The 13973-nt window shown below is 43.3% G+C and overlaps 1 long non-coding RNA gene across 1 annotated transcript; it reads right to left on the reverse strand.

Annotated features, from left to right (window-relative positions):
* Positions 1-3448: 3448 nt before the first annotated feature.
* On the reverse strand, positions 3449-8192 carry LOC141983889 (uncharacterized). The gene is made up of 3 exons (XR_012638557.1): positions 8121-8192; positions 4262-4320; positions 3449-3577 (listed from the first exon to the last, which is right to left on the reverse strand). It is a non-coding gene; the product is annotated as an uncharacterized LOC141983889 (long non-coding RNA).
* Positions 8193-13973: the final 5781 nt, after the last annotated feature.

The following is a 13973-nucleotide window of genomic DNA, read 5'->3' on the forward strand; positions in this document are numbered from 1 at the left end:
ATGTCCCTTGATCTGCTGGCAATGCCCCTACTTATACATCCCAAAATGCCATTGGCCTTCTTGGCAACAAGGGCACACTGTTGACTCATATCCAACTTCTCGTCCACTGTAACCCCTAGGTCCTTTTCTGCAGAATTGCTGCCGAGCCATTCGGTCCCTAGTCTGTAGCGGTGTATGGGATTCTTCCGTCCTAAGTGCAGGACTCTGGACTTGTCCTTGTTGAACCTCATCAGATTTCTTTTGGCCCAATATAATTTGTCTAGGTCCCTCTGTATCCTATCCCTACCCTCCAGCGTATCTACCACTCCTCCCAGTTTAGTGTCATCCGCAAATTTGCTGAGAGTGCAATCCACACCATCCTCCAGATCATTTATGAAGATATTGAACAAAACCGGCCCCAGGACCGACCCCTGGGGCACTCCACTTGATACCGGCTGCCAACTAGACATGGAGCCATTGATCACTACCCGTTGAGCCCGACAATCTAGCCAGCTTTCTATCCACCTTATAGTCCATTCATCCAGCCCATACTTCTTTAACTTGCTGGAAAGAATACTGTGGGAGACAGTGTCAAAAGCTTTGCTAAAGTCAAGGAACAACACATCCACTGCTTTCCCTTCATCCACAGAGCCAGTTATCTCGTCATAGAAGGCAATTAGATTAGTCAGGCATGACTTGCTCTTGGTGAATCCATGCTGACTTCTGTTGCTTGGGCCATTCCCTGGAGTTGAGTGGCTGGGTGCCTGGAGCCTCTCCCCGCCCCCCCATCCCTGCGCATTCTTGGGCATCTGGGTGAGGAGGATATGGAACTTGGCGAGGAGGGCAGGCAGTTACACAATGGATGCAGTGGGGGTCTGTACTCCACCAGATGCCTCATTATGTCCATTTGCTCCCCCATTAGCCTCAACATCTCCTCCTGCGTGTTCAGATCACACTCATTGTATGCTTTCCTGGCCTCTGCCACCAAATGCCTCCATGCATTCATGTGCCCTATCAGTGCATGAGCTCGGAAAACATGTCATCGCAAGTGCATTTTTTCCTCCTTCTAATCTGCGATAACCTCAGGGACTGAGTTGATATGGGGAGCATAGAAACATTTGCAGCTGCAGGGGAGAAAAAGGGGAGAGTTGAATTTAAGAAGATACATTTCTGAGAACAAAAGGGAGACTCTTTCACAGTGAATCAAGCAATTCACTGCAGACAGCACATGTGTTTTAGTTACAAGGTCGCATTTTGCCTTTTATATTGAGCACCTGCCGGTATGGTAACACATCACAAGTGGCTGGGCAACAGAATTCGGTTTCCAGGCAGCCATGGTAAGCCAAAGGGTACGTGGGGTTGGTTTCTCCCATGTTCATAACATGTGGGAATGGTTTCAAACTGCAGCACCCTCCCTTCCCATAGCAACCAATGCTGGTTGGGTTTGTCATTTAAAAGGAGGGCTGCGGTTTTGAGGTGGATGTGCAGCACACCCCTCCCCCGCATGGCTATTCTCCAGGATGATTCCTTTTAGCCAAGTGCAAACAGCCCAGCATGACCGGGGTCTAATGTGCTGGGGATCACCAAACAGAGTAGATTTCTGTTCCCTTACAAAAATTCCCCTATTTCAACCAGGTGACCATGAATGATATCACTCTACTAAAGCTGTCACAGAAAGATAAAGACCGAATGTTGCATGAATGCGACCAAAACCCAGGACCATTTGCTGCCATGCTTTGTGCTCTACTGATTCCAGGCTACTTGCTACTGGCTTGGCGTGGTAAAGTGTCCTACTGTGGAAGATGAAATAAGGGAGCCCTCCCCAGAAACCTTCTGCAAAGGCTTTCAGAGTACCTCCAGGAGAGCTTCACGGAGATGCCCCTGGAAGATTCCTGCTCCATCCCCAGACATGTTAACAGATTTTTCCAGTAGCTGAACTGGCTGCGAATGCATACCGATTCTTCAGGGCAAATCAAACATTAGACACAATTGCTTTAAACCCCTGTAGTGTAGTTACAAATGTGCACTCACCAGAGGTGCCTTCTCTACCTTGAGAGTCCAGGAACAATACACCCTGAAAGGGTATTGGCTCCAGGGTAATGAAAAGGTCCTGGCTGCTGGGGAGAACAGATTCTCTGCTTGCCTGCTGCGCATTCTCCTCCTCCTCATCCACAAAATCCTCCTCTGCGTTCCGTTAGGCTGCCACCTTGCAGGTGTCCATAGACAGTGGTGGGGTAGCGGTAGGGTCCCTCCCTAGAATGGCATGCAGCTGATCATAGAAGCAACATGTCTGGGTCTCTGACCTGGAGCAACCATTTGCCTCCTTTGTCTTTCGGTAGGCTTGCCTGAGCTCCTTAATTTTCACGCGGCACTGCTGTGCATCCCTGGTGTAGCCTCTGTCTACCATGCCCTGTGCGATTTTGGCATATATATCAGCATTTCTTTTGCTGGATTGGAGTTCTGCCTGCCCAGATTCTTCTCCCCATACAGCAATCAGATCCAGTGTCTCCCTTTCACTCCATGCTGGAGCTCGTTTGCGATTCTGAGACTGCATGGTCACCTGTTCTGCTGAGCTCGCCACGCTGACCAAACAGGAAATGAAATTCAAAAGTTCCCTGTGCTTTTCCTGTGTACCTGGCTAGTGCATCAGAGTTGAAAGTGCTGTCCAGAGAGGTCACATTGGAGCACTCTGGGATAGCTTCGGGAGGCCAATACCATCGAATTGCACAGTGCTGTGTCTACAGTACCCCAAATTCGACCCAGGAAGGTAGATTTTAGCACTACTCCCCTTGTCAGGGAGGAGTACAGCAGTCGATTTTAAGAGCCCTTTAGGTCGGCGGAACGGGGTGGTTGTGTAGACGCATTCCTTATAAAAAAATTGACCTAACGTGGCTAAATTCAACCTAACCTCGTAGTGTAGACCAGGCCTAAGCTTGTGTGATAGCTTAGAATCTACTCAGATAGTGCCGGACAAGTGAGAAGGTCTGAAGAACTGTCACCACCACGTTGGGATATAAAGTAAAGCCAATTCACTCTTATATACCTCAGTACTAGCATAACTTATTTGATGTAAGCATGGTAATGACCTGTATATAAATTTCAGAGGTAATCTATTCATAGAGATTACGGCCAAAACGGATATTCTGATTATATAGTCTGACCTCCTGAACATTGCAGGCCACTAAGTCCCACATAGTTACCCTGTATCAAGCCCATTGATCTGGATTAAAACAAAATCTTATTGTCCTCCAGAGACTAAACGATTGCATGTCACAGACAGAGACTAGCAGAGAGTAAGGTGCACTAATGCTTGAGGCATCTGCAAAGGCAGGGAATTGATCTGATGAGCTATGCCCAGATGAACATAGCAAGCAACACATGCCCCTCACTGCAGAGGAAGGTAAAAAGTTCCAAAAGGTCCCTGCCAGTCTGACCTGGGCGAAAATTCCTTCCGGACCTCAAATATGGCAGTCAGTTTGACACTGAGCATGTGAGCAAGAGTCACCAGCCAAGAATCTGAGGGAAGAATCTTGGTACCACCTCAGAGGACACCCGGAGGGGTGGCCAGCGATATCTCCAGCTGTGGCCGTCTCTGATGCTTCAGAGGAAGGAGTCAAAAAAAAAAAAAAAAAAAGAATACAGTCAATGTGTGTGTGGGTTCCTGCCTGACCCCTACAGATGACTAGATGAAGCCCTGATGCAGATTTAGGACATAAAATGTAGGATTGGAAAAGACCCCCTCATTGAGCTCAGTCCCCTGCCATTTCAGGCAGCCACATCAAGTTAGTCTTTGGACAGTTAAGTGCCAAGAATGGATCTATTTGCTAGTTTCAACAGGTGTGAAACAAATTAAGCCAGTAGTAAGAGCAGATGAGCTCATAATTAAGAAAAAATACAGCTAAGAAGCAAAACAATGAAACAATCCTATTTGCCACTTTGAGAGACATCAGTATATAAGTTGCATAAGGCTCCAAACAGGTAAAAGTAGTATACTGAAAACACTGAAAATAGTCAGAGAAAGCAGTCCCTGCTATTTTCCAGCTTTAGATCTGGATTCTGTCCAAATATTTTGATCTGAATCAGAAACAAACTTCCACATCTGGCACATTAGCAAGCTTGAGAGGTCTTCTGCCTCATTAGGTGTGGCCCCAACAAAGCCAGGGAAAATTCTCCCTATATTACAGGTCTCATGTAACACAGCCCATATATTTTTCTCATTTACTTGAGGACACAAGTGTTATTTTTGCCATATATTGACTGGGGGGAGGGGAAAATGTATTACCTTTATCATTTCCAAGTCATGTAGCATATCCACTGTTACCAGATGTTTGCCAAGGATATCTGGAAAAAGAGCATTATTGTCTCCTTAAAGTTTTCATGATGCCTTTGAATCACTTCACTGCTTCCACCCAATGGCATACACAGATATTTTTATGTAGACATAAGCACCAGACCCATATCATCTCAAATTTATGGCCTGTGACAGCTCTCATGAAGTCCACAACTTGCAGTCTTCCAAGTAGTTCTAACAGTCACGATGCACAGCATACAAATACATGGTGGTGACCTGCTACTTTGGCCAGCCTATCTTCCATCTCTGTCTTCTGTCTCCCTCAACATGGCAAGATCTTGCTCCTTGTGCTAAAGGAAATAACACCCTTGGAGTCTTATCTTCACTGCTATAACCTTAATAATTTGTCAAGGCATGAGGTAATGCATCTGACTGATTGATTCCTAGGTGAAGAACAAAGAGGATTCTATCAAAAACAAGCCTCCTTAGCTTACACAGCCTTAGCTGGTATTTTCAGAAGACCCCAAGGGAGTAAGATACTAAACTCCTGTGGAGTTCCATCAGGATTTGGGCACCTAACTTTCTTAGGTTACTTTGAGAATCTGAAGCCATCTATGGAACTCCATGCCTTTTTAAAGCTGGTAGGGCCTGGTGTTTGGTCAGAACTATTTTCATCTTCCCTTTTTCTGTAATTCATATCTTGACAATTCATTTGCCTTGTTCAGTTTTAACACAGTGATTTTTGTAGGCCACCAGATCCACTTTTTGTTTTGTATTTAAAGTTGCACAGCATTCCAAAATATGAAGCTAAGTAGTTCAGTTTGGAATATTTCCAAGTACTGTGGTTTATGAAATGTACTTGAATCTACTTTTTCATAAGCTTCGGCTTTATTTCTTCAATACACTTACTAAGATTTTACTTCAGACTCCTAACTCTGTAACCCCCAAATGTATAAATGCCACTTTCCTGGATAAGCATATCGCTACAGTCAAACTAGTTTCATTCTGGAGGCAGACCTCTACATATGATAAATTTTTGGTTACCTAAAGGACCACCTTCACCCCCAGTATCTCATCCACTCACAACAGCTTGTGCATATCCTATTACTGTAAGTCATAATGGGAACAGTGCTCAAGACTTGCAATTCAGTGTATTGAAGAAATGGTGGGCAGCACTGTTCCTGGGTGCAAGATTTTGTAGGTCTTGATCCTGCTGTGCCCATTGAAGCTAGTGGCAAAGCTCCCATTGACTTTAATGGTGCAGGATCAGGACCCTAACGCGTAAGATTGAAGACCAACTCATTCACCAAGGTAAAAACAAAGTAGTAATGTTATATTTTTAAAATTGGATTCACATAACTACAACATTAAAGTTTGTAGTATCTGTTTTGACTGTGGGTTTCAGACCACAATCTGGTTCCTGCACACAGCCCAAGTAAACAAGCTGTGCTCAGGGTTGTTCCATGGGAGTTGAAGTGTTGCCAGTACATCCACCAGCTAGTCCCTCCGAGATCATCGCTCCCCCTCCATCCCCAATTTGCACAGTGATTTGCAGTGTTACAAATGGAGTCTCTTCAGAGAGCATCTCCAGGATGCAAACTAACCTGTGCAGGCTTTCTGCATCCTGTTTCCCTTCAGGAGCAGATTTATACCAATTGGAAGTTAGTAAAGAGGTGCTAGTCTGTTTTCCCCTTTCTCATCAGCCTATCTGACCATAAAGGAAAGACAAACTACACTCAAAAAAGCCAGAAACAAATCAGTGGCAAAAAGATTGGTCTTAGATAAGGTACAAGGCCAGTGTATTTCATTAGAATAATGTTCAGTATAAGCAGGGGGGAAAAGAGATGAAAACCAAAACCAAACAAAACCTGCCAGTTTGATATTTTGTCACACATACAGCCCAGAGCAGGCCTGTCAAAAGATTTTGCCTGAAAGGTTTTCAGACATGAACAAGCCATCTGATGTCAAACCCTTGAAAAACTAGTGGGTTTGCATTATTTTGACATGGTGCAAACCTGCACATACTTAAGCCAAATAAAATATTCACACAAATATCTGCACTGTGGACATGCTGAGTTTCACATATCTCTGGGTTATATCTTCACTTATTTCACTTTAGTGAAGGCACAATAAACTATCTTGATTAAACCAAGTTGATTTAAATGTTTTAGATTTGATTTCAATTAAAAACAAGTTTGCCTGATTCATTACAGATTAATGATGTGAAGACTTCTGCCAAAGTACAGTCACATATTTCAGTGTTTTTTGGAAGTGTACCGAAACTTAGTGATTTAAACTACTAAACGAGAATTCACCAAACATAAGAAACTTATGGGGATTTAAACAGCTGAACACAGTGCAAACTTTGCTAGCACGTCTATAGATTTTTCACTGAACTTTTAAAAAGCTAAAACTGTAAGTTTAGACTGAGAGAATCTGATTGCCTCTCTTTGGCATATTTGAGATGATGGCTCTACAGATGGCAGGCAGGATGTTTGACTTTGAAATAGGTCTGATTTTTCAGTGTCTACAGTGCTTGCTCTTTGCATACAAACTACATGCAACAGTTTTGAACAGTGGGTAAATCTGAACAGACAAACAAGAGGGATGTAACATTGCAACAAAAGTTTATGGGAGGGTTTTGGTTGTTTTTTTTTAAAACTTACTGCTTGTTTTTCCACCAAGTCTCACTGACTTGTTAACTGCTTAGGTTGCCTCAAGGGTGTCATCAATTAATTGAACTCTGACCTCTCAGAATTTGATTGATAGGCAGGTGATTGAAACACAGACTAGGTCCCACCATTAATTACCCTTCCTAAAATGCTAGCTATTACTCAGCACCTCAGAAGAACTGCAGTGATGATAGAAGGGCGAGTTTGATGTTTGGAGGTGTTCATGTCACTCTCTCATCGCACTCTGAAAGCTTTATATTGGAGAGCACAGCAAAAAGTAGTAAGTGCATGAATATGTTTCTTTTGTCAGAAAATGTCTCCTGTATTCCCCAGCATGGACCAGAACTACATAGCTTGTAATTACATATAGCATACACCACTTCTTTCAGAAATTATTATTTTGTAGTCATGGCTCACATAGCACTTTACACATATCAATGAATTATGGCTCACAACAACCCTGGCAGGTAGGCTTACCCCTTGATATGCAAACTGAGGGAAACTGAGGCACAGAGGAGCAAGTGTACTGTCCCATTGTTATACAGGAAGACTTCAGCAGAGCAGGCATAGTATTTGTATTGTGATGGCAGCTAAAGGCCATGGCCTTCATGTGCTAGGCACTGGAAAAACATACAGGGGGAAATCCCTCCAACAAAGAGCTTAAAATAAAGACAACAGAACCCAGGGAATAGAATCCAGACCACATGACTCTCAATCCTGTGTTTTAACCAGAGGGTAAAAAAGCATCCCAAAAAACCTCCTTTATTTCTGGAGATAGACCAGCACTGCTTAATGAAGCTGGAATAATGAACAAACGTGTTAACTCTAGCAGAGTAACTTTTTATATTATTAGAAACGTATATTAGGTTTATAATATACTCCCTAAAGGATTTCAACTAGCCATGGGGAAGGAATGGAAAGCTATTTTTTCTTTAGTAAGATTTAGTTTCATTAGAAATTTAGTATCTGTGACTAAGAAATCACAAGGATTTTTTTCCAATAAATATTTGCCTTATGAATTATTACTTCATGTCACCTACAAATGCCAAGTGGCCTACAGCTGGAAAGTCAAACTCCAAACTGTTCTATAAACTCTGGGGATCCCAAGTAAGAGAACAGTACTCCACCCACTTTCAGCTGTGGCTATTCCCATTGTTTTTCCTTTATTGTCTGCCTACCTTACTTCTCCTGCATCCAAAGCAGACTCTTCAGTAGGCACAAGTAACAGAAGAACAGCTTCAGTTGTTTGCATAATACATTGATGGGCACAGTCTAAAGTCAAAAACAGAACAGAACGTAAATAGAAAGGAAGGTACCACTGTAGTGGTCAACATGTTGTACAGTCAACATGTCGTACTGTCAACATGTGGAACTGTGAATGTGATGCAATGTCAACCGGTGGAACTTGTTGCCAGGGGATGTTGTGAAGACCAAAACTTTAACAGAGTTCAAAAAAGAATTAGATAACTCCATGGAGGATAGGTCCATCAGTGGCTATTAGCCAAGATGGTCAGGGATGAACCCCCATGCTCTGGGTATCCCTAAACCTCCACCTGCTAGAAGCTGGACGACAGGAGATGGATCATTAGATAAATTGCTCTGTTCTGTTCACTCCCTCCGAAGCACCTGGCATTGGCCACTGTCAGGAGACAGAATACTGGGCTAGATGAACCATTGGTCTGACCCAGTATGGCTGTTCTTATTTAATGGAAAAAAAGAAGTTCCAAGTAATAAAAGCTAAGGAGATGCCAATATAAGTACATTTCTAAATAGCCTCCTCTCCTCCACGCATTGATAATTTTTATTAGGCTTATGTTCCTCCCACACTTCCAGTTTTTATCGTGGATTCACAATAATGGAGATAATGTACCATGTTGGTTTTTAAAAAGCCAAGCATTTTTTCACTATTATGTCATAGTCCTTATGAAATTTCTGGCATTTTTTAATGGTGTGATGCTTAGAACTACTAAGATTTTAAGGGGGCAGCACTGCTGACTAATTCATATAAAACTACTGCAGTCATGCTTATCTTGTTTCTGAAATACATTCAGGTGTCTGGCTGTTCTGGTTGGAGCTGATGAGATGAGACCAATGCAGCACAATGGCTCTGAACCCTGGGGATCGATGGTGTCGAAAGCACTGCAGTTTACTTCTGTGCTTTTTTAATGTTCCAAGTAGTAGCTTGTTAAGTACTGTAAGAAACACGGATTTAGTGATACAAGTAACTAGACACAAATGAGACACCATGGAAAATGCTTTTTTCCTCCCAGTATCCTGGCTTTAAGAGAAACACTGGCCTGAGTTTGAGTTTTCACACACTATGCAATGGATGGATCCCGTATGGCATGAAAGCCAGCCACTTTCCTATTAACTATTACCAGACTTGTTAACTTTGGGGTAATTTTTTGAGGGATAGGGGTGTGTTGAATGTGTGTGGGATGGAGGGGGCAGAGGTGGGGACATACACACAATCCTGACACCAACCCAAGCCTGCAGAGTTCCCCATGGAAAGATAACACAGGTCCCCGTACTGGAGCAATGCTGCCCATTGTGAAAGAGCAAGTGGCCCTGGGCCCCGACTGATCTGTCCCTCTAAGAGGGAGAAGGCAAGTTCTGCTTACCTTCTAACTATGGAGCAATACAGGAGCAAAACATGTCATTTTTCCATTTGCACCTTCACCTGGGTTTTCCTGCAAGAGGGGATAATTAGGACCAATATTTACACTGGCATCTAGCCTCAGATCTAGATATTTAAAATGGGCATTTGGATTGTCAAACCTTTATCTCTAAATCAGACCCAAATTCACCCCTCATTGCAGGTATTCATCATATAGGGAAACATTTGACTCATGCAATCATTTGAGTTACTAACACCAACCTTTGAGGCTATGGTTGAGTGTTCTTGATGTGAATGGAAGGTCAGCAGTCTTCTCCCACTCATTGTTTTTCTGTGTACAAGGACTTTTGAATGTTTATGATGTCACCTTTAACCTAGGTGATAAATACACAACATGGAGATAATAGGGCACATTAATTTCCTGCTCCAGCAGTGAATGTTCAAAAAGTATTTGAGAAAATATAAATGAACCAAATTCATTCCCAGTATAAATCCACTGATGTTATTGGTGCTACGTTAGGGATAAACTTGTCCCACTTTGCTAGCAAATTTATCATGTTTATTGTCAGTTGATCCATCAAGAATGGCTGGAAGTGCTTGTTCATAGCATGAAAGATTTTGATATCGCTATTTATAGGATTGACGTTTAAAGTGCCAGTATGCATTGAAATAAGCTTGCATATAAAGGTCCCAGTCCTGCAAACATTTATACACCTATTTTTTTCCATCAGTAGTTCCACTGTCTTCAAAGGAATTATGTGTGTGCACAAAGTTAAGCCCATAGTTAAGTACTTGCAGGATCAGGGCCTAAGTGGAAGAAGGAATGAATAATGACTGTCATAGATGCTGAGCTCCCATTCACTTCAGTAGAAATGGCAGATGCTCATCACTTCTGAAACACGCAAGTATTCTGAGATGGGGCAGAATGATCTCAGGCCAAGTTTATATTAACTGCAATTTCCTGACCATAGAAAATTAAGAAGCTTTGTACTTTCTTTACTACATGCTTAGAAGTTGTTACCTACAGGGATTCTGATCTTTGCCCTTATGCAAAAATACAAATGGTTCTGTTGTCTTTCAGTCTCTTTCACAGATTCCACTGCAATTTTAGAAAACCCGGCACAGAATATGGAAGTTATACAATCAACGTTAGAGCCTCATTTTTTACTTTACATTTTTATGGTTTCCTTGTCTAGGTCCCAAGGCAGGACAGGCATTCATTCACTGCCTGGACTTCTATTCTGTGCACATTTTTCCTCATCTTGGGATATTTTTGAAGTGGATTTAAACACAAAAACCAAAAATCCAAGTCCATTTTTAAAGTGTTCACTCCTTGGCCTGTCAGCAAACTCCTCTGAGGTAATTGCCTTGTTGCACAGCAGTAACCATTTCATGCTGGCGATGAACACCTTCCAGTGGTCACAGAGCTTGTAAGATAAAGGGAACCGATTGTCAAACATATTTAAGATATGGATTCAGGTAGCGCAGTTTTAAGTTTAGTCTTCTGTTTTGGAGATAATGGCTTACATTACTTGGATTACATACAGACTGAGAAGTGTCTCCTATGCATCCATTCTGTAGCGTGCTGAAAGATAAAAATCCCATTTGCTGTTTTTTCATATTGGTGGTCTTTGACACTGGTAATGCAGATCTGTATGTTCCTTGTAAACCACAGATACAACTGCCAGATAATTCACTTAACTGCTGAATGAAGTGTTTCTTAGCTGGTAACTGAACTAGCCCACATTTGTGAGTATAGTGACTTATAATAGGAATAGGATTTACTTAAAGGAATCACTCATTTGCACCCGCATTAAGATAGTGGGTAGATACATACAAAATCTAATCTATACAATTTTGTCATTAGACAAACTTCCTTCCTATATTTTAGTTGAATTCATTTTTTTATTCAGATTCTTATACCATATCCATCACCATTGTATCCAAGAACTAAGCAGAATTTTAAAACAAATCCCCCCACACAACATCTGCTACAACCCCTATTTGGAACCTAGGGAATCACCTCCAGCCATCTTCCTTTAACTTTTTCCACCAGCTCACACCTCCAGGGCCTCCCACAGAAGAAGTCATACCTATAGCCAAGCAAAATTGGTCAAAAATCCCTTTTGAACCCATCAGTGTCATTCCTTATATTTAGAGGATCTGCCATTAAACAGTAACAGGGGTCACCCTACCTCTCCATCAGGGGCACTTCTGCTGCTGCCTCCATTCCCCTCCTGCGCCCAGGGGCACTCACATGCTGCACAAATAATATTCGAAATTAGGAAGTTTTCCCTTTTAAACAAAACATATTCAACCCTTCCCCCATACAGCCAGGCTTCCGGCCCATCCACAGAGACTCACAATCTTGTTCCATGTGGAGAGCTGGGATGGAAGACCATCAATCCTACACAGACAGATTGTATTCTGCAGACTGCTGAGGAGAGCCATGCACGAAACCTTCCAAATCCCTATTTCCCCCTTCCTCCCCCCCGCCCCCCACTGAGCCTAGAGAACTGCTTTATATAGTACCCAAAGGCAGTCATAGGCCTCTTCTTGGTCATCTGGTTCTCCTGGGGACTCCCATTGCTACATGGGGAAATGCATTTCACAGCATACCTGCTTTTAAAGGTGCTATGTACCCTTAACAGGAGCAGGAGACCGCACAGGCCAAAGAGGATTTATGCTCGATTACAGCAACACAATCCATTTTACCTCTTCAGCATTCCCAGCTCTGATGTCTTGGGGGGGTGGGGGGGGAGGGGAAGCAAGCTAATGCTTGAACCCTGACCTCATACTCTAGGTGGCAGTACTGAACATGCACTTGAGGGGCATGCCTACACAGCAATTAGACACCCGCAGTTGGCCCATGTCAGCTGACTCCAGCTTGTGGGGCTGTTTAACTGCGGTGAAGATGTTTGGGCTCAGGCTGGACCCAAGCTTTGGGACCCTCCCACCTTGCAGGACACTAGAGCCCATGAGGTCAGCTGTGTAACAGGGATGAATTTGGAACCATATTTTATTTATACACACGCACACTACTCAAAGTAAATTTGGTGTGCAGCCGAAAACAGATTATGCAGATTTATTGAGTCTCACACATCTCTCTTTCTCCCACACACACAGGCCTTTCAGTGAATGGCCTGCAGTTGCAACACACAGCAACCAGAAGCCACTGTGGTCCGGAGGAGCAGGCCACCAAGAAGCCTCTATCTACATCTCTGCCATCCTTTCCCCACCCCACCCCACCATTTCTGAGTGGGGGAAGAACAACCGAGCAGTGATGACAGAAGCTGAAGGGGCCTAGAATTGGCCCTAAGCCACCACCTCCACCAGCCCCCAAAGTCCTATCTACCTTCCATCACCTCAGCCAACTCCCTTATCTTCCCCTCCCCCCCAAGCCCCAACTTCTCCTAGTAGCTACCTGCCTGGAACCCTCTCAAACCTAGCTACCCTCAGCCTCTCAATAGCCTCTAACCACTCCCACCCAGCTGTCACCCTTTATGCCTCCTGCAAAACTCCCTAGCTTCCTCCTCCCATCCCCTCTACTTCTAGTTTGTCCCAGCCATAGAACTTGCCCCCCCCCCCCAATATATTTTGCCTCTGACTCCACCACCCCAAAACTCAGCTTCCCGTAGCTTCTCTCTCCAGTTACATCCAGCCATCCCCACTCACTCCTACAAATCCAGGTTCCTTTAGCTACTACTCAGCTGTCCTCTACCCCTCTGATAATCCCTACCCACCTCTATGTTCCACCCAGACAGCTCCACAAACAGTTACTCCAGTTTCCTCCCCCCAGTCAATCCTAATTTAGCACCCACCCCAGACACTCTTCAACATCCACTTATGTGCCAAGTTTTATGCAACTCCATATTTTACCACTTCCACAGCTCAGGGCAGTCCGTATTGCCCTTAAAGTGAAGTTTATGGCTGTATGCAAATTTGATGAGCTTATCTGCAAATTTACTTAAAATGTCTCATGTGGAACTGGACTAAACTTGGCAGTGATAGGTTACGTAATAGTCATCACCATCTGCTAGATTCTAAAAGTGCTTACTCAGATGTCTGCTAAACTGTGGGTGGAGTCTTTTGCTACCAGAATGCTGGGTATTAAACACAGAGCTATTTCTTAGTGACATCAAACCAGTAAAATCTCAGACTCCTTTTTCTGCCTGCCAAGCCTATAGCAATCAGGTGGAAGTATGCCAAACAACTGGAACAATAAAGCCTAAATGGGTCTCTTTGTAGGTCTTCATCTGTTGCCAGTATAGCCTGAAATGAAAGCAAGGACTTAAATATGTTAGACCTATCCATAACCTTTCACAAAGGGATTCCCAGACAGAAGCTCTTATTGTGCTGTCTGAAGTTGTATGGGCTGTTTTCCTAAATTATACACACATGCAAAGGAAGGCTG

This window comes from Natator depressus, chromosome 3 (assembly GCF_965152275.1).
Source record: "Natator depressus isolate rNatDep1 chromosome 3, rNatDep2.hap1, whole genome shotgun sequence".
NCBI classification, from domain to species: Eukaryota; Metazoa; Chordata; order Testudines; family Cheloniidae; genus Natator; species Natator depressus.